The sequence below is a fragment of the Pygoscelis adeliae genome, unplaced genomic scaffold (assembly GCF_000699105.1).
Source record: "Pygoscelis adeliae isolate BGI_AS28 unplaced genomic scaffold, ASM69910v1 Scaffold24, whole genome shotgun sequence".
Taxonomy (NCBI): Eukaryota; Metazoa; Chordata; class Aves; order Sphenisciformes; family Spheniscidae; genus Pygoscelis; species Pygoscelis adeliae.
The window spans coordinates 3345299-3365033 of record NW_008824806.1 but is presented as its reverse complement, the minus strand read 5'-3'; the positions used below and the strand labels follow the sequence as shown (position 1 = coordinate 3365033).

The window sequence follows — 19735 nt, the reverse complement described above, 5'->3', positions numbered from 1 at the left end:
CTTGGGGGGGGGGTGGGAAAAGTGAAGGTGGAGGAAGGTGGGGTTCCTCTGATTTGTTTCCACTTTAGTGTATGGAAATATTCTTGAGAACAAATGGTATAATGAAGCTTTTATTTTTAGGAGTTGATTTCTGTTTTAATACTGTGAAATAATAGTTCTTTTTTCTCCTCTCATAGTGATACGAAATGGTAAACTGAAAATTACTCTATTAGTGTAAACATTTAGTTCTGTGTATTTTTGTTTCTTTCCTTTGCTTTGGATATATGTTTTGTTTCCAGAACTTCCCTGTAGGTGCAATGAGTTGTTAAATTACTAGGCCAGAAAGCTCCTGAAGGCTTTAGTTCTGACAAACAAAAATATTTTACTCTGCTATAATATTATAATATATTCATAGGTGGTTTTATATATTAACAATTGAGTCTCTTTTATAATTTCCATCAGCCATGATAAAGATATTACTTCCATCAGGAAGGAAAATGAAAGGGATTTATGACCATTTTATTATTCCACCTATAGTATAATGGTTGTTACCTAAATTCATATAAAATAGAAATGAGCTATAATTTGCAGGCAAAAAATGGATGCACACTTCAGGGAAAACCATACTTGAATCTATTTAATTCAGAATTGTATATTTGATAATGCTAGTCTTAAATCTATAATATCCTTTGACATAAAGCACACAACTGCTCATAGCATATATGGTGGAAAGTAAGAGATCACTGGCTTCACAGTATTAAATTTCCTCTGCCTAAGGGTTATTGTTGATCAGACCATGAAAGTGAATGTCTGGTTATAATGTATTCATGTTTAAAACAAAATACGAGCGATACTGAAAATCTAGAGTGGCTGAACACTAAATTTGTAATTAAAAAAATTAGGTCAACAAAGGGATTGATGCTAATTAAATGTTCTTGGTCAGTTTTCAAATTATATGTAGCTTGATCACTGTGAAGAGTATGAAATGATTTGGTTTTTTTACATGTATCATTGTATATATTTATATGTATTTATATCCAAATATATATATTTCTAAGGAGAATTAAAGTTCTCTAAACATGATCAATAAAATGTATAATATGCTTTGGTTTTAGTATTTATTTTTGGCATTTAACAGCTAATCAAACAGTGTGTGTACTGAGAGTTTTCAACATACTATTGAGCTTCTGTGAATAATAATTACCATTTGACCCTTGGCTGTAAATGAGATGCCAGGTGAAGAAGCACATATGCCTGTTGTGTAGCCTAAATGCAATATAAAAGAAAGAGGGTACACTGTATATGAATTATGATTAGACACAGTTGGTTGCCGCCAGCGGACGGCTATGCTTTCCCTTTGCTGTCTGCTCCAATTTCTCTTTGGACGGGTTGAGAGCACTGCGTGTTCAGGTCAAGATGTTTGCCTAGAAATAGTAGTACAGTTGCAGCTGTGTTTGCTGGAGCAGGAGACTAGTTTAAATAGCATTATCATTTATCCAGTCCATTAACAGAACTCTGTAAAATAATACCAACTCTGCATAAACTACAGGACAGTGTAATAAAATTACAAGCACTTGTTGACAGATGGGAAGTGTAAGTAAAGGAAAGCTATAGGTTGAGAATTTAAAAGAGACAGTGCATTATTTTCTGTGTCTAAAGACACTTGATTTCCAAAGGTAATTAAATGAATTACTTTTCAGGTTACTTTCTTTCAGATCTAGCAGCCTTCCAAGAAAGCTCCTGGAACTAGTTAAAAATGGAGAAACTGATTTTCCCATTAAGAGTTATCTGCAAAGGTGTTTTGACATAAATATTTCAATAGGAAGTAGTTAATGTTAAAAATAGTATGAGTAGCGCTGTAGAGTATATTAATCTTACCTTGCAAGGTATCTTTCAAAGCAAAATGTACATGAACCTCTGTTTTGATCCAATACGGTTTAAAATAAAGGTGCTGTTGTAAATCCCCTGGGGTAATATAAGCCCTTGTTCAGCAAGTGTTTTTCCTGTGAGAAGGGGATGTGTTGTTTTCAGTGACCTGTATGCCCACTCACACTAACTTGTCTAGTGTACATTGGTGATGGTACCTTAGTACAGAGAACTCCTAGAGCCTAGTGAGTGCTTATCTGAGGCAGATAGATTTTGACTGCTTACTTTGGCTGGTTAGATCACAGTTCATCGATTGCCGTTTGCTGCAGGATACCAAGTGCTGGACCCAAAGCTGTTTGAAAATTCAGTTTTAAAAGATACCTTTATTAATCAGTGGCATTTAAAGGTTGCACAAAGCTTGTCCCTTTTGATTTACATTTCTTGTGCTTGGAATGAGGTTAAGTTTCCTAACTGAACAATATTTACTGTGTAAGTTAGGCAATATTGGCTTTGAAAAAACAATCTTTCTAGTGGATGTGGTCCAATATTAGATATGTTTCTCTTCTAATACATGTACTTGAGAAGATATACATTGTGAATAAGATGTTTCTCCTCTAAAGGAAAAAAAAATCTTAATATAGTCAGATTAATAAACAGTTTTGAGATGTCTGTTAGTCACTTTAAAAAAAATTCTGAACAGCTAATAATTAAAGGAAAAAATACTAAACATCAAAAAAAAACCTTCAAAAAAATATTTTGGGCCAGAACAGCAGCAGCAGCAACAACAACAACAACAAAATACACTGCATGGGGGGCCCTTGCAAAAATTCCTCCTGAATTAATTTCTGCCAGCCATGATTAAAGTGTGTGGTACTAGATGTGTCAGACACCATAGTTCTCTGCTTCATTTTACTCTTGGCCTCTTCGGCCCCTGCCACAATAAATCCCACAATGGTTAGGCAGGAATTGCAGGTTACAGTTGCCAGGGTTACCGTTGTCCGGTCGGACCAACATCATTACTCATCCAGCCTGCTACCCCGAGTGCCGCTGCCCGCTCCTGGCGTGGGGAAGGCTGCAGGCAGCTGATGCAGAGGAGGAAAGTTCTCCAGGAGGCTCTAAGGTCTGGCTTTTGAGCTGCTGCAGGAGAACCTGTGATTTGCATCATTTGCATTTATACCCTTTTGCTGAGTGTTGTTTTGTTTTTACCTTTGCCAAGAGAAAAAAAAAATCATCAGATAGGAATTAAAAAAAAAAAAGTATATGTAAGATGCTGAAACAGCGACTTCTAAAGTATCTCTAAGTGCTGGTCTCCTTATTGTTAAGGTAGTTGCATTTGAGGCTTAATTTATGGTTTTGTCCTATCCCTTTCAACAGTAATCATGGCAAGCGAGACTATAGTCATGATTTTGTAGAGAAGATATTTATCTTCAGTCTGAATCGGTTTTAACAACTCTGGAGAAATCGCTCATTAGAAAAATGCTTATTATACCAAAGCCTCTGAAATTTTACTCCAACTGCAAAGAGGTGGCTATAGATGTTAAAAATCCAATTAGGAGCAAGAATGAGTTTGCCCTTTTCAAAAGGCGATGTCGGTGAACCTCTCTCCTTTTGCAAGTAGATCTGCTGTTGGATAAGAGTAATGGGTAGGTTTCCACTGTTGTATGTGCTGCAATAACATTAGTGTGCTCCACCTTGTTGCAGGAGTGTGCTGGATGTTCAGCAATTAAAGATTTATTGGAACATGAATTGTGAAGCCACCTTGTTGCTGGATCCTTCCCGAGAAAGTAATTTGTTTCAGTTTTTATGATTTGTTGTGGGGCATTCTAGCAGCCTGCACAAGGAAACTTGATTATTTTTTTTGTATGATAGATTTGAGTCTTACCCTTTTTAGAGGTATATAGAAACAAATGTGTCTTCCACACATTGTGTCCATCCTGCCAGTGTTATGACTTCTTGTGTTTTTCTACCACAGTGGTTTAGTTCAAATACAATGTTTAAATTGTTTTATCTAAACAAATAATAGGCTCATGAACAGAAAAGTTGGTAAGAACATACCAATTCTAATATTAGTTAGTATTTTAGTACCAGCATTATTTTATTAGCATCACTTTTGAACAGTGACTAGAGTTCTTAGAAGATAAGTATCTTTCAAAACTATTATTATTAACGAAGAGCTACCGCATATAGTATATGTTTTGGCTTTGTGGTATTGTAAGCCAGTAACTAAAAAGAAATCCCTAATTTGATACATAAGAGTAATTACTACTCTTTCTTGCAGTGTGGAAACACCATTATCATAGCTTTGCTATGTCGGTGCGTTATTACTAATACAAGGTCTTATTGCCTCAGTCCAGGGTGTTTTCAGAGTGAATTTGGTCCTGTATGCTGCAAGTCCGCTGTCAGTTCTGTGAATTTTATTTTTGCTATAATTACAATCCACAGATAAAGCTAGGACTATCTAAAAATAGTTATTAAAAATGTTTGTTGATGTTCATTACCTGTAAGAAGAAACTAAAGTAACTAAAAACTTGTTGCCTCTGTGCTAGGTTTGTAATACCTTATCTCTGGTATTCATTTCTTGTATGGAAGATCTAGGAGATAAAATTTTGTAAGACATTATAAAAACTGATTGTTGCTTCTCTGTCACCTGCTCATTTTTTAATTTAGAGAGAAAAGTGAATTAGGAGCTTGAATACTTTATGCAACTTGGCTTCCATGTACATCTTTTCTCCTACCATCACTTGCTTCTACCTTCCATTCTCATTCTCTGCTGTAATGTTTCAAAATTGAAAACTTGGTCATCCTTTACAGTGTTGTGAGCAAAACAAAAAATACTGCTGCAGCTTTGCTTCAGACATAAGCCCTACTTACGTAGTGTTAGAGATGGCAAGATGACTTTTTAGAGATTTTTGGAAGTGCTGCAAAAAAGTTGTACAATTCAGAAGGTGATTTCTTTTTTGAGCACAGAAACAAGAATTATACATATGCATTTGATGTACAACTTGCAGTGGTTATATCCTAGCAACAGCAAACATTCAGCCTTAGATTTAACTGAATGAAAGTGTTGGTGGAACCAGAATGAACTTTTGAAATGTAGTCAGAAAAAAAAAAGTAAAATGTATTATCAGTGTATGCGATTACTGGACTTCAAACTTCACTACGTTACTCTTCCTGCTCTTTGTTTTAGAATCTCTTAATCTGTAGGCTTTTCCTGAGCTATGCTTTCTTCTGTATTTTCACAGCACCTGCCATGATGCTGTGCAGGAAAAAAATGGTGTACCAAATACACAGAAATCGGATTAAACATTGTTACTTGAAGTAATAGTATGGGATTTTTAAAGTTGGAAACAAACTTTTTTCCTGTGAAATGGCTCTTAAGATGGATGCTTGTATTTTTAATTTTGAGGTAATTGGGAGGTGTTTTTAAATTGCAGTTAAATTTGCCTTTATTTCTTTAATTATAAAAACATAATTTCCTGTCTTTTTGTACAAGCAGTATTTCCTTTGCTGTGGGATAAAATGGCAAATTGGATGGACTTCTGGGGCTGTAAACTAATTCTGCTACTGGGCAGATCACTAAATCTTTATGTAATCTGCATTACCAAGTGATATAGTTGACTAATTTCAGCAAAAGGCATCTGTAGGGATACTTATAACTATTGATTTTTTATTAGAACAAACACTCTAAAACTGTTTATAGTCACTTTTAACCTTAATTTGAAAATTATGTTAAACACCAAGCAAACAAAAATATGGCTTAAGGCGATTGTTCTGGACCAACATAAATATCTGTGGCATTCAAAATCTTTTATGCTATTAGGTGTTGATATTAAAATATGTCTAATGCGAAAACATGAATCATATTATTAATTGCTTAAGTTACTTAAGCCATAGCACTTTTAAAATAACGTGGTGGTGTTCAGAGTAAATGAGATCTACTTTTGCAGTTATGGCTTTGTTACCTTGACCTGTTTGGCCCCAAGCATAAATAATTATCCTCTGTATTTTTGTTGACATGATAGTGGTCAAAGCAGAGGACTGAGATAATTGCTTTTTAATATGAAAATGAAAGTAACTGGTTTTGGGTCACCTGTAACCTTATTCATGTCCAGTCTGAATCAGTCCCTGGGTTGTTCCTGGAGGGTTAACCTTGAAAGCTTTGGTAAATTGTGATATAGGAAACCTTTTAGGCAGGAGTTAAGTAGGAAACTGAATCTCAGTGAAGGAAGTAATGAAAAGTAAAAAGGCATGTCGGAGGAAATGCCATTATTATGTGGTGCAGAAACATGGTGTGAAATGTTATAAAGAGGACATCTGTAAGTCTCAGCTTGCACAGAGTGGACATTTAAGTGCAGCCATGTCATCTTGATTAAAAAAAGAATAGAAAAGAGGAATAAATCAGGCCAAGGGAAAATGTGAAAGTATAGAGGCTTGTCCCTATGATGGTAGGTTTCTTCTGCGAGTGGAAGATTAAAGCCTAAAGTAACTGAATAGCTGAGAAAAGTCCAAAGAAAGGTTGATTGCTTCCCCTCCAACAGTTCCAATTGATTGAAAAAAGCCTAATTTAAAGTTCTGTTTGTTCTGTGTCTTAAACCATCAGAATTTTCTTTTAGAACTGGGGGAATGCTCTGGAAGAGAAAGAATCCAAGGATAAAAAGTCGTTGCAGGCCAACAATTGTTTCTAATCCTCACAAAATGCTGGAGAAATTAAATTTATTCTTTATTGCTCAAAGTGTTACCTAGGTCACTGGGCGATGGGAAAATTGAACTGGAAGTCGAGTAGGCACAATCTTTGTTTTGTGTCTAGATGCTTAACCTTAGACACGACAAGGCATCTTAGTGTGTTGTGGGAACTTGGTTCAGAGTATTAACACCAGGACGTTTATTACCTTGGATTTATAATAGGCTATGCTGTCAGTAGATGAAAATGTTGTGTTTACATTTTAGTGTTAAATGATCATTTAATTAACACCTAAGGAAAAAAAAAAAAAACCTCGTGAAATTCTTAGCAGCTTTTATTGTTGGTTTCCTTGGAGGTTTTTAATATCCAAGTTACGCTGCAGTTGCTTCTATAAGTACAGCTAGAAAAGACATTTATGAATGTAGTCAAGAAGGACAGACAGTTTAACCCCTGTTGACCCTTCATCCTGAATGTTGATTTATATAGCATTTTAAATGCATTGAATTTGTTTTAAAGCTTCTCTAAAGTTACTCACACAGCATTCAAACAACACATGTATTTTTCCTTTTAAAAATATTCCCAAAGTGTACATGCTTGTAAAAAGTGTAGTTTTTTTCCTAGAAAATTACTAATATATCTAGAACGTATCAACATACATTTTACAGTAGTAAAAAAAAAAATGTTGTTTTGCTAGATTTGTCTGTATGTTCTTGATAAGAATATATGAGCTTTTATAAGAAAAACATTTGAAACAGACAACATATCGTGCACTGGTTTTAGTAGCCACTGTCTGGATTCTTCAAAAGGAGTAGGAAATTGGCAAGAGAAACAACATTACTGCAAAAATGCATATCCACTTTAGCCAGCACAGATCTACTTTCATATGTTCCATTGTATCAAAGAAAGTCAAGGCTATCTAAAAGCTTTAATTTGCTCTTGGTCCTTAATAATGCTTTTTGTTGTAATGTTGATCTACAAATGCTTTTTGCAATACTGTTGCCCTACAAAGCATGTTTGAATAGTTTTTTGCATCTGAGAGCTAAAGCCAGATGAAATGCTCTTTGTTAAAGAGCAGCTGCTCTTCAACTGATGTGTTTTTATAAACACGCTGTTGTAAAAACTGAAATTACAGCTAGGTTTAGAGATTGTTGGTTTTTTTAGGGGTGTGTTTTTAATCAATGTCTGCTTAGGGGATAAAACCCCCAACTTTAAGGCACGTTAATAGATTAATAGTAAAAAATTCAGCATAGCTTAACTCAATTATTGATGACCCACAAATTTTTTGGTATACTTTTTGTTTTTACTGATGATCATATCCTTTACACATGTCAATAACTGAGCTGGAAAACTTAGGAATCTGCTGATACAGTAAATGTTCCTTTTCTCCACACAAATGACATAAACCATCCAACACTTGATGAAATATTACAGCTGCAGTGTGAGTTCTATCTGCCAGTGGGATCTCAATGTTTTTCAAACTTCTCTGAATATATTTATTAAGTTGAAATTTAATATTCAGATAGAGACTTGTCAGAGGTACTTGCATTTGCTTTTGTCTGAAATATTTGACCACTTACAATTAAAGCAGTGTATCACCATTTGAGTACATTTTTCAGTGTTTTTAATTGAAAAAAATTTCTGCAATATCCATTTCTTGAATTGACATGTCAGATGAAGGAGTACTTAGGATACGCTTAGGATAGATAAGAGAGGCTTACCCTGTACCACGCTTAGATTACTCTCCACTTCGCAGTCCTGGTTGAGATTTTAGGTTTGCTGAACTGGTGAGTGGTTAAGATGAGTAGTGCGTTCAGGAAGACATAGGCTAAACTTTCCACATGCAGACTGATAGACTTCAGCTGAAACTATGTTGAACTGTGTGGGACTGAGTCCTGGTGGGCAGGTCACATCGATTAACTAAGTACCAATTAAAGGAAGTCTCATTGCAGTAAGGAAAAGTGTCGATATACAAAGTGCAGTATTTGGTCTCGGAGGAGAGCTGAAGCAAGGGCTGCAGCAATGAACAACCCAGACTGTTGTCCTTATCCTTGTAGCTGTTGTAAGGATACTGGGGCCAGGGCTGGCGGTTTTATTTGGGAAAGGCTGCTTATGAATGCTGAGCGGAGTTTATTCTCTTGCTCAGACACTTGAGGGGCCCGCTCTGCTAATGGCTGTTCAGACCCACCTCGTGGGGAATAAAGCTGGGACTTGCTGAACTCTTTTCATCTTTACAGCCAAGCCCAGGTGCAGTCCCTCCCTGGCTCAAGGGTGTTTAAAGGACCACGCTCTGAAGGCTTCTTTCCATGGCCCTTAATCTTTAGGGGAAAGAAAAAAGGGGCTGAAATGGGGGGGTAAATCTTTTGGTTAAGTACTCCTTGAGGATTTGCAGGGTAATACGTACAAGGGACAAAATCTTGCCTCATTCTTTTCATTTCCCCTTCTGTCCAGACAGTTCAATGACATTTTCATTTTTACTGTGAATGTGTAATCCATACAGTTGTAAGGAAGGGCCGCTCGTACTTTATAAGGTAGCATGTATGAGGAGCGCTTTGATGGCAGCTGTTCAGTGCTTTTAGTACTTTAATACAGGGGAGATAGAAGAAACATCAACTCGTTTTTTTTCCCCTTCTGTGGATTTTTGTAGGAGTGGTGGCTAGCTGGAAGGGATTTAGAGAGTTGATTGACCTCGAAACTGAAAAGGTTGCATCTCAAGTTTGATAAGGCCCACAGGGAAGGGTTGCAAAGATAGGATAACAGCTAATGTAATGAACGGGTATTTGTAGTAGCAGCTTCTCAGAGTATAAAGATATGAAAGGCTAAATGGAGAGAAAAGAGTGTAAATGTGTCTTAAAGTGGGACAAAAAACATCTGAAAAGCTTAGCAGAACTAAAGAAGGTTATTTATGTGAACTAAGAAAATCACAGTCAAACACATATGTATGTTGCAGGAAAGCAGTGATCATTTCTGAGATTGGAGAAAATTCCTGTCTGATCCTTACTACTTATACATTAGTGTTAAATCTAGTCCATGATTAATTGGTTCTGTCATAGTCTGTTTTTTTATGAATTGTGCATTCTTTGTAAAAGACAAGAGACTGCCTTCCCTCCCTGATTTTAGTCATATGTCTGCAAATTCAATAGAGCAAATACTTTTGTGTAACTCTCCTATGCTATAACTTGTCAGAGCAACGGTACTCCCCTCATCATTTATGTCCCTACAACACAAGAACAAAATAAAAATACCACTCAAAAAAATCTCATTTAGGTCAGAGTGATTTTTAAAAATGAAAAAACAGGACTCTTATGAAGTGGAGAGCCTACCAAATCTATGTAGGAGTGCTTTGCTTCTTGATCTCCAGTACAGCATTCATGTCAGAGGTGCAGAAGCCAAAACTTCTCATCTGACACAGAGTGCAGAGATGTTGTCTCACAGCTGAATTTTAGTTTGGTATGTAGGTTTGGCAGATGTCAAATTTAGATTTCATCTAGGAAAAACAATCATAACTATAGTGTTGCTCTTCCTTTGGCTCACCAATGAGGGTAGCCAGACATGTTCATGTTTGAGGGTCTAACTGCTGAAGTAGGTCATCTTCACCGTTCTGGCTGATAACAGTGGCTTTATCTGTGCAAAAGAAGAGAATCTTTCACCATGTTATAAGACTTCTTGGGCTAGGAAATAATCAGAAAATTGTACAACTGTTTTAGGATCTAAAATAAAGGTTATTGTTAATTAAACTTGTTCAGCTAGCATGCTTTAAGATAAAAGAATTTTACAACATGCAGTGTACTGTCACCTTTACTTTGCAATCTCACATACAAAATTAGGTTCAAAGCTTCTGGGTTATGGCCAGTTGTGCCACATACTGTTAAAGTTTTAGATAAAGCACTGGGGTGAAGTATTTATTGAGTCTGTTGTTTTGTAGCTTATTGATTACTAATCTAAACTGTGTAAACAGCGCACCATAAAATTTTGTTAGAGGAAATAGTACTAAGAGATTTAAATAATAAATAAAGTATGTCAGAATTGTTTGTCCTGTGGAGATGGACTGGAGAATGTGGGAAATGCAAAATACTTACGGCGAAAATCAAGATTGTGATCACTGGGGAGAAAACTATTGTAAGAGACTTAATGATAATAATAGCCATAAATGTACAGTGCAGCATGGAACAATAAGATCGTACATGTGCACGAAATTGCATCAAAGACACTGCAGGAAATGGAAAAGAAAATATTTTTAACTACGCTATGTAGTTTTGCAAAACCAATGGCAAGGTGGGTTGCTTTCCTAGCTAATGTTGTGGGATGTTCACTTCAAATGCATTTTTTCTATTTTGTTCAGACATTAAAAACATTTCACTAGGATTTTGGCTAAACTGAGTTTTTGTCTGTTCTTGTAATCAGGTTGCAAAACCTATTGTGTTGTTTGGTTCCCCCCCTCAGCCAAATGAAATAAAACTGAACTGGATTTGAGTTATGGGGAAGGCTTTAAAATGAGTATGTGCTGTTAGCTTAGTCATGTAAGAGTGGAATAGCGGAAGAATGGCAGTATTGTGTCTGCGCATATATGGGGGGAACAAAGAGCAAAACTGGGAGAAAGGTAACTTGAGAAAGGAATTGAATTAGGAGGTTGGTTGGTCAAGAAAAGATTTCTGCAGCAAGTTGCAAGCCTTTGAGATGGGTGACCTAAGAATGATCATTTGGCATATATTCAGTACTCTAGTTAAATAAATTCAGTACTCTAGTAATGCTTCCAGATATATGAATTCTTATTAAAGAAATGGAACTTGACAGTCTGGTGGAATTATAAATTCACAAGTTTTAACATCTAGGAGCAACAGTGGATGTTGGATTTTCACTGTAGTAGCAGAAAATCAAAGCTTTTTCTACTATTAATTTTATTCACTGCTGGTCTCCTAACCACTCTGTTACAAGCTGTCTTCATAGTGATTTTATCCACAAAGGTGCCAAGTGGGGAGAATGGTCTAATTCTGTTTTGCAGTATGACAGCTTGCACTATTGTGTTCCATGTAATGTATTTGACTAGGGTGGTGAAATGGAGTCAGATGGAGCAAGCATTGCTGACAAGCAGTAGTTCTCATACTTAGATAGACCTTAGACAGTGAGTTGGTAATAGAGAGAAAATTCTGAAACATGAAAAAGCTAACATTTACCTGAAAGTGGCAAATACTGTATTTGGAATCTGCTGATTGCCGATTTGTCTTTTCGTCCAGGGAAGACTATTTGTCTTAGAAGAGCTGCAGATCACCATGAGAGTTTGTAATGTAGGATTCAGCCTCGAGAGCCTTTTAGCGCTGGCAGAAGAGTGTTGAAGTGTTATCAGTGTATTATTTCATATGTTTACTCTAGAGAAATTTAGATTAAGGTACACAGAATTGTTGCAAGTTTGAATAAACAAAAGTAGAAAGCATTTTGTATTGGAAAAAAATAATCATACTGTTATGTTACTGTTGCTGTAAAAGACTTCAAAGTTTGTTTCCTGAAGTAAAGCACTGTTAATGTAACGACTCAGTTTTGTGTATTCCCTGGAATAGGAATTTGGGTGTTCATAACTCTGCCTTTCATGCATGCAGCAAGGCCTTAGTGTGTGATGTGTGGGTATGCAAATGCATTAGCACTGGTAATTCTTTGGGCCTTCGTTATTGATGTTTAAGATGTTAACATACTAGGCAGAAAAAAAGAACAAAAAACCTACCCCCCAAAAACCAAAAAGAAACCCCAGTTTTTGAGAAGTAGTCAAAGGGAAGATGCAATAAAGCTGGAGATGCCCGTCTTGAAAAGATTTCTTTGAGTTTGTCCAAAAGAAAGTAGTTAAGAAAAATATTATCTGTATCCATTAAATGTTGCATTATTGATGAGTTAGAGGTATGCATTTGGAACTTAATATCTTCATATAGAGAATAAGAATGTGATGCTATAGTTCCAGTTTATGGTTCCTGAGAAATGTAAAGCTATTTGACTACGTACTTTGAAAATGGAACTTAAAGTAGATTCCTGTAACAGTATTCAGTGCCTCTTTTTGCATGATCTAGCTGTGGGTGGGATTGTTTTGTAAGAAAGTCTGCTGTTCTTAATCTGTCTTTTTGTTCACTTTACTTGCCTTTTTTAATTATGGTTGTATGACTGTATTTGTCCATTGTGTTTTATTTTGGCTTCTGGACTCGGGATGACTTTCCAATTAGTTTGCTAAATGTGAATGTTGCAGAAAACTCTTTTTAATGGTGTAACATCTCATTCTGCACAGTAATAGTGCAGGTCCCATGTGAATTTGGCAAGTATTTAAACAAAAAGGGAGAGTAGTTTTGGTATGCCTGAAGGAAGATACAGACAGAAGATAATCAATGTATCCGTAGTGCTCAAGTGTCTGCTCATCATCATTTTGGTACACCATGGTTAATGAATTTGCCTGGATCTGCTAGGAATCTCTTATTTAAAAGACGGGTAGATGAGGCGCTTAGGGACACGGTTTAGTGGGCATGGTGGTGTTGGGTTGACGGTTGGACTCGATGATCTTGGAGGTCTCTTCCAACCTTAATGATTCTATGATTCTATGATTCTATGATTCTTTCCTTCTAAATCAAGATATGGAAAACCCTGGATCTATTTTCTGTGAATATAGATAGGAGAAGAAACAGTGTACACAGGAAGCTATGATAAGTCATCATCATCAAAAAAAAAAAAAAACCAACTAGGAAAATGTTTCAGTTTAAGTTGGGTGGTCCAGAAGAAGATTGAAAGGATGTTCTGAATTTGGTTTCAGCTCCTTACCAGAGGAAAATATTGTATAACCAGAAATAACATTTTAATTGATGCTTTGTTTTGCTTTATCCTTAATTACAATATTCTGCTGGGTGTAGTTTTATCAGCAGTGTTTTTGAGATTGTGTAATGTTTAGAGAGGATTACAGTACCTAAAACTTTCTGAATATGAGACTTTTTTTTAAAAAAAAAGGAAATGTGGTATGAATTAACCGCAGTTTTGCAAAGGAATATGGTAAGCTTTTGGGGGGGGGGTTTAAAGCATGTGTGATAAATATGTTTTTTGGTCTGTTTTATGCTTTTTGTTTTGCTCTTGGGTGTTGGGTTGGAGATGTGAGCCTGTAGAAACTGCTTCAGAAGGTATGAACTGTAAAGGGAAAATAAGGAAATATCTATTTGTGCTGAAGTTTTATATAGAATTGGTACTCTGAAATAAGCCTAGGTAGTGTTTGAACACATGGGAATTCCTTAAAATAAACACAGCCATGAAGGGAAAATGTGATAATGACTTGATGATGATGAGTGTCTGCTGTTACGGGTCCAGTGAGATGCAAGTGCCAACACCCCAGCCTCTACACCATGATCCAAATTGTAACGAAAGAATTTGGCAGCTCTGATGCCTTTATATGAATGTATTACCATGGCTATGAAGATAAATAGTTCCAAAGTGGAAATACTAACAAATATTTAGTCATTTCCAAGCAGATTAGAAGTGAAAATAAGCATACTATAGGAACCAAGATAAATAGGAAGTATGTCTTCTGAGTATGTGTGTTCCATTCCTGTTTCCCTGGGCTGGTTCTTTCTTTTAAAAATCAGTGTATGTAGACAGATTATATGTATTCCCTTTGTAAAGGTCACATCCCAATTTCTTAATTTCTTCCAACTTCCTTCCTGCTTTTCCTTTCCTGTGACTCTCCTCTTATGCAAACATCAGCCCTGATTAAAGCCTAAAGCTTGCTGAAAATTTTCTGTCCTGAACTGTAGACTGGTGGGCTGTCTGATAACCACAAACTGTCTAATGAAGTGCAAGAGTTCAGATTTATTCTCAAGGGCAGGCTCCCCCTTGTGGGTGCTGAGCTGGTTACTTTCCAGCCTTCCATGAGCTTCCTAGCACTGCACAAACTTAACCTATAATTCCATCCTTTTTTTTTTTTTTAAAGTTAATATCTGTATATAATTCCGAAGTAATTTTTTTGTATCCTCAAAAGGATACAGACTGGCCTGAAAACTCTTAACTCAGAAAGCAGATTTGTAGAACAAGGAAAATATTTGCCAGAACACAAAGATCTTAACTTTTTTGCTGTTCCTGTTTTTGATGCAATCCCGCCTGCTGCTTTTGGATATAAACAATTCCCATATAAACTTGATATATTAGCGTTTTCTAAATGTACTGCTTAGCTTCTCTGCTAAATAGGTTCATGTCCTGTAGTGGATGTCTACCATATGGTACTGATACCTGTGGTGAGTATCAGCCCTGGCGGCTGGCAGATTATTTTCCACTAGGTTCTCCAGGTTCCTCTGCCAAAGATTAGGGAGAGCTGTATTGCTTGGGTGGAGTGAGGCGTCTGTTGTTTGTTTTGAATGATGATGCAGGATTTTGCAATGGAATCTGGGCCGTGGCAGAATTTAGAATTCCAGAATTTAAAATTCAGAATTTCAAGGTTAGAATTTCAAACAGTGGTGAAGGCAATTTTTCTGCTGTCTCCATTTGGCTGACTGTTTCTTGCAAGGTGTTTAATGCAGCTCACTGAGTTGACTTATTTACACGGGCTTAAGAGGCTTTTCTCCTTGCCTGCTAGCCCAAGCTGAATGATTCATCTGAGATCAAGCTGTTGACAGAGGAGATGCTTTTGGAGCTGCAGATGGCACTGCCAGCATCTTAATGAAATCTGGTGTCAAGGGAAGCATATGAAAAATGTAGGAAACAATACTGTAAATTGCATGTGAATCTTGAAAAATAGTGATGTGTCTGTAGATGAAAGATGTTGTGCATTTTTCATAATGAAGAGGAAATCAATCTTCCCCACTTTTCTACTTCCATCAGTGCCAGCTCTAGCCCTGAAGATTTCTTTATGGCCTACAATTAATTGGGCTCATGAATCGATCAATGCAGTGTCCTGGTATTTGGACGTTGTCTCTGAAGTGAATGACAGTCTGGTGGTAATATGCTTATCTTTTGAAATTCAGAATCCCTCTGGTCCTTCCAGTTTCCTTTTTTCCTATCACAGTACTAGCCAGTACCGTTATAATGTACATATATGGGATCCTGGCTGAGGGAGCTAAACTCTATAATTGTCCTTTGTCCTCAGATTGTTCTCATTACCTAAGTTGTAGTTTGCTGTTCTCACGCGTTTTTTTAGTGTGAAGTGTGTAAGATGACTGTAAGAAGGAAGCGGCAGGTAATATCAACAAACAGTGCAGTCTGCATAGTGAACCACAATCAAGAAATTTGAGAAATTATATAACTCGCTTTGTGGTAGGCGGTCACTTGAAAATGCGGATTATAATTCCCCGAAATGTTGTTTAGATATAAAAAACTTGTAAAACATTCCAGAGATGAAGAATTCACCTTGCATATCTGAATTATGACAGGCCTTACTTACAAAGTCATCATCAGAATTGTATTAGGAGAAAGACACTACAGTTTCTCCTGTTTTCATGGACAGATATTTTGTTTGGCCAGCTGCTAGAGTTGCAGGAGCTTTTGTTTCTTCAGGAAATGCAAGCTTGCCAAACCTGAACCCAGAGTCACAGGACAGGGAACATTGCAGTACAGAAATTTGTATTTCCTCACCAATACAAACTCTGACTGTGTATTGCAATCAAACTCGTAATTTGGCAGTGTTCCAGATTACGTTTCCTGGGCAGTCAGGAGGAGCTTTATGCTAGTCAAATACACTTTTTAAACGTGATGGATCAAGGAAAGAAAAAATTGTGTGCAAAGAAATAGAGGATCATTTAATGGGTAAGATATCAGCAATAATTTCTGATGACACTTGTTCTTCTTGTATAACTTGTCAGACCTCAGAGGATATCATGTTTAGTCACGCTTCTTCCAGTCTTCAGTTATCAACTTCATCAAATTCTTGGACACAGTGAAAGCTTTTTGTCTTCTCAGTTTCTTCAGCATAATATTTCTCATCACAGTCCTGAACCTTGGCGTGACCTTACTTGTTGGTAACTTGCACTGTGATCTCAGGTAATAAACGTTGTGATGTCTAGATTTCTGTCTTTTCTGGTGAAGATGACTTTCTCCTGAACAATTTTCTCTTCTGCATTCTTAAAGGAAAATCTGATTAGTCTAGCTTTCTTTACCATAAATGATTCCAAGATGCTTTGTGTAAAAGAAAGTATTTTCTTATTTTTTCTATGGGAAGCATGCAGTGGAGGAGAAAAACAAAAATTACCTGCTGACTTTGAAGACACACACACACATGTGCTTATTAATACATCTTTTTTTTTTTAACAAATGGAAATAATACCTGAACAATAAACATGTATTTTAAATAACTATAGGAGATTTTTGCATGTAACTTTCCTAATTGCAGAAAGGTAACCATGACATTACTTTCTGTTCCTTGTGCATGTTAGTGGCTTTAATTTAGTAGGTTTGCTAAATGTGTCCATCATTGTGTTAAAAATTTTAATTACTGAGGTTTGTGAAACTGCTCCCAAATACAAGGGGTATTTGTAGAAAGCTGGATAGATTGACAAGTGATTGATAGGGTAAACAGTCCCACTGTGTTCTGATATCCCACGCTGTGGTGCAATGCTACAGATACCACATAAGCCCCAGGAAGTAGCTGCAATCCAATTTTTATTAAACCCTTAGTGCCAGCGTATCTTGACATTATTGTTAATTAGGAAACTAAATGTACCACTGTCGTCTTTTTCTTCCTTTTTTTAGAAAGCTTCACTGTTATGTTGCATTCCTATAAAGCCTTAGTATGATATAACCTAACAGTGATATATTTGTCTGTATTAATAGAAGCAGTGCTGGCAAGAGGAAGTTCAGACATTGCATTTTCCCATATTTGTTTCTGATAACTTCGTTCTCCTATTCTTGTCATGAGAAAAGTCATTAAATGACAAAAGCCTTGTTTAATATAACAACTGTAGAGTAGCACCTATTGTCCTAATCTGCCACCAAAATAAGACCCACCTAAAAAACTATCGAGTCTATGTAGCTCTTAACGTTCCCTAACAGAGCCAGGCACAGTTTCACCCTCCTCTCACCCTCTCCTTCCCTCTGCCTCCCTCTCTGCCATACACAGGAGAAAAAAAAACCAAAACAACCCCCCAAAAAACGAACCACACAAAAAAAAAGCCCTCTGGAAAGACACATAGCTTTATTGGTTCACCCTGAAGATCTTTGCTTTATAGCATGAAGACAAGATTGGTAAGTCCCAGGATCTATGGATCATCGTGGCAAATACTGTGTTTTGCAGCTGAAGATGATTATTGCAAGTTATATTTCTTTGCTCAAGTGTCACATATTGAAGACTTTGCAATTTTAACTTAATACCTATATTTCTTCTAGGGAGCCAGAAGGCAGCTTGTGTAAGTTTTGGGACAATGCTGCAACTTAATCATGAGGTGTCACATATGGATCACATAGGTGCACATCTACCATATCGTTCACATCTCAGGTTAAGGGGGCTGGTGATATTATCTTGCTAACTGGATCTTTTGCTGTGAACCAGGCTCCCTATCTGTTTTTAGACTAGGCTCTCGTTTCAAACAAGTAGCTGTTTTCCACGTTGCTTGGAGATTTCGTCCAGTTTGTCAACTTACTTTTCCCACTGAATCTGAACTGAATGGGCCATGGCCAACTGTGTTAAACTATGCTAAGACTAAGATAAGAAGTATTGTAGTCGGGGTGAAAACTTCTTTTCACCTTTTTTTAGTGCAGGGAAGTCCAAAATGGCAAGGGAACAGAGCCTTCTCAGGGTGCTACTTTTTTTTTTTTTTAAAAGCAGTATCTTTAGGTTTTTACCCTTAAGCATCTCTCTGTTAAATATAATGAGTATTTTCACTTTGCTTCATAAAATGTCAGTGTCCTGCTGTAACCTTGCCATATAACTTAAGAGATTTCGATTGTGGATGGTTAGATAGTGACCTGCATAGTGGACTTTGTCCTGTAAGTATAGCTTTTGTGGTTGTAAGTGTTAAATGAGCCAGCATAGACTGGGGAACTCTGAGCACAGTGCAGAACTTAGAGCTGCAAATGTTGTTATGGCTGAGTTAAAGGGAAAATGGATTTTGGGAATGAAATCAAAATTTTCTTTACATAGTAAGAAAATAGTAGTAGCATACTACTACTTTCCATTGGACCTGTCTGTTACCTTTCCCAAGTGCTTTGTCAAGTAGCAGCAAAACCTACAGAATTGAGTCAGGCTCATTCTGCTGCCTCTTAGGAAATTGCTGAGCAACAGTGGAGATGTCTGGAACTTTCAGGAGGATGGGGGACCCAAGCAGAAGGTGAAGGAGGAGCACACTAGCATTCAGGCCCCTTCCACTCCTGAAGAAGCAAGGATGCTTCTGGCAACTGGGAAGAGGAAGGAAAACTCTCCTTTCCTCAATTACTTCTCTGCTGCAAATAGTTTACTAGCTCTTAAAGAGTTTTTGGAGAAGACCTTTCTAGAGAGGGATGAGGAGAAATACTGGCTTCTCTTCCTGAAGGTCATTGTTGTGGAAAACTAGCTTTTTCATTTATATTGCCTTTTGGACATGTTGGGCCTTGTCTTTGAGTGGTTTTGATCCACTGTTCCTTCTTCCTCAGGTACAAGCTTGTAGTAGTTGTAAACACCAAGAAAGAAGAGGGTGACTGAATAAATTAATTGATAATAGTGTAAGGGACTCTTCACAAGAGATATAAAATAGAAGAGACCAATAAAACTGCATCTAGAAATTACTAAATTGAGACGACTAACTTACGTGTGGCAGGTTAAGTTATGGGTGTATTTTTTATGCTTTGGCAAGAGTCTCAGCATCTTGAGTACTTTTTACTTTGGCAGAAGATAGTAGGAAAGTTTTTATTCAACCATTGTTTATTTGAATCTTTCATAATAGAACCCAAGTATTTTAATGACAAAATTACTATGTTTCCTCTAGTAACCTGACCCACAAAGGTAAATGATCCTTTTCCAGAATCTAAAAATTCCTCATGAAGTAAATTCCAAAATAAGAGAACTCCAGAAGCATTTTTTGTATAACTTTTCCCAGCTTTATGTGCATTAATGCCTCTACCATCCAAACATATAACTTAATATGAAAATAACTGAATTTTCGAAAGGTTTTAGGCCAAGTACTCAGTTATCTGTAACCTGCAATAAACATAGGAACTAGCAACATTTAAAAAAAATGTATGTGAATGCAGAAGACAGAAATAGTCTGGGTAATTTCTTGCACTTCAGAACGATGCTGAAAA

At 36.7% G+C, this 19735-nt stretch overlaps 1 protein-coding gene across 1 annotated transcript in view; it reads left to right on the top strand.

Annotated features, from left to right (window-relative positions):
• SLIT2 (slit homolog 2 (Drosophila)) overlaps positions 1-19735 on the top strand; it is a 272375-nt gene that overhangs the window by 22501 nt on the left and 230139 nt on the right. The gene's annotated exons all lie outside the window — the stretch shown is intronic.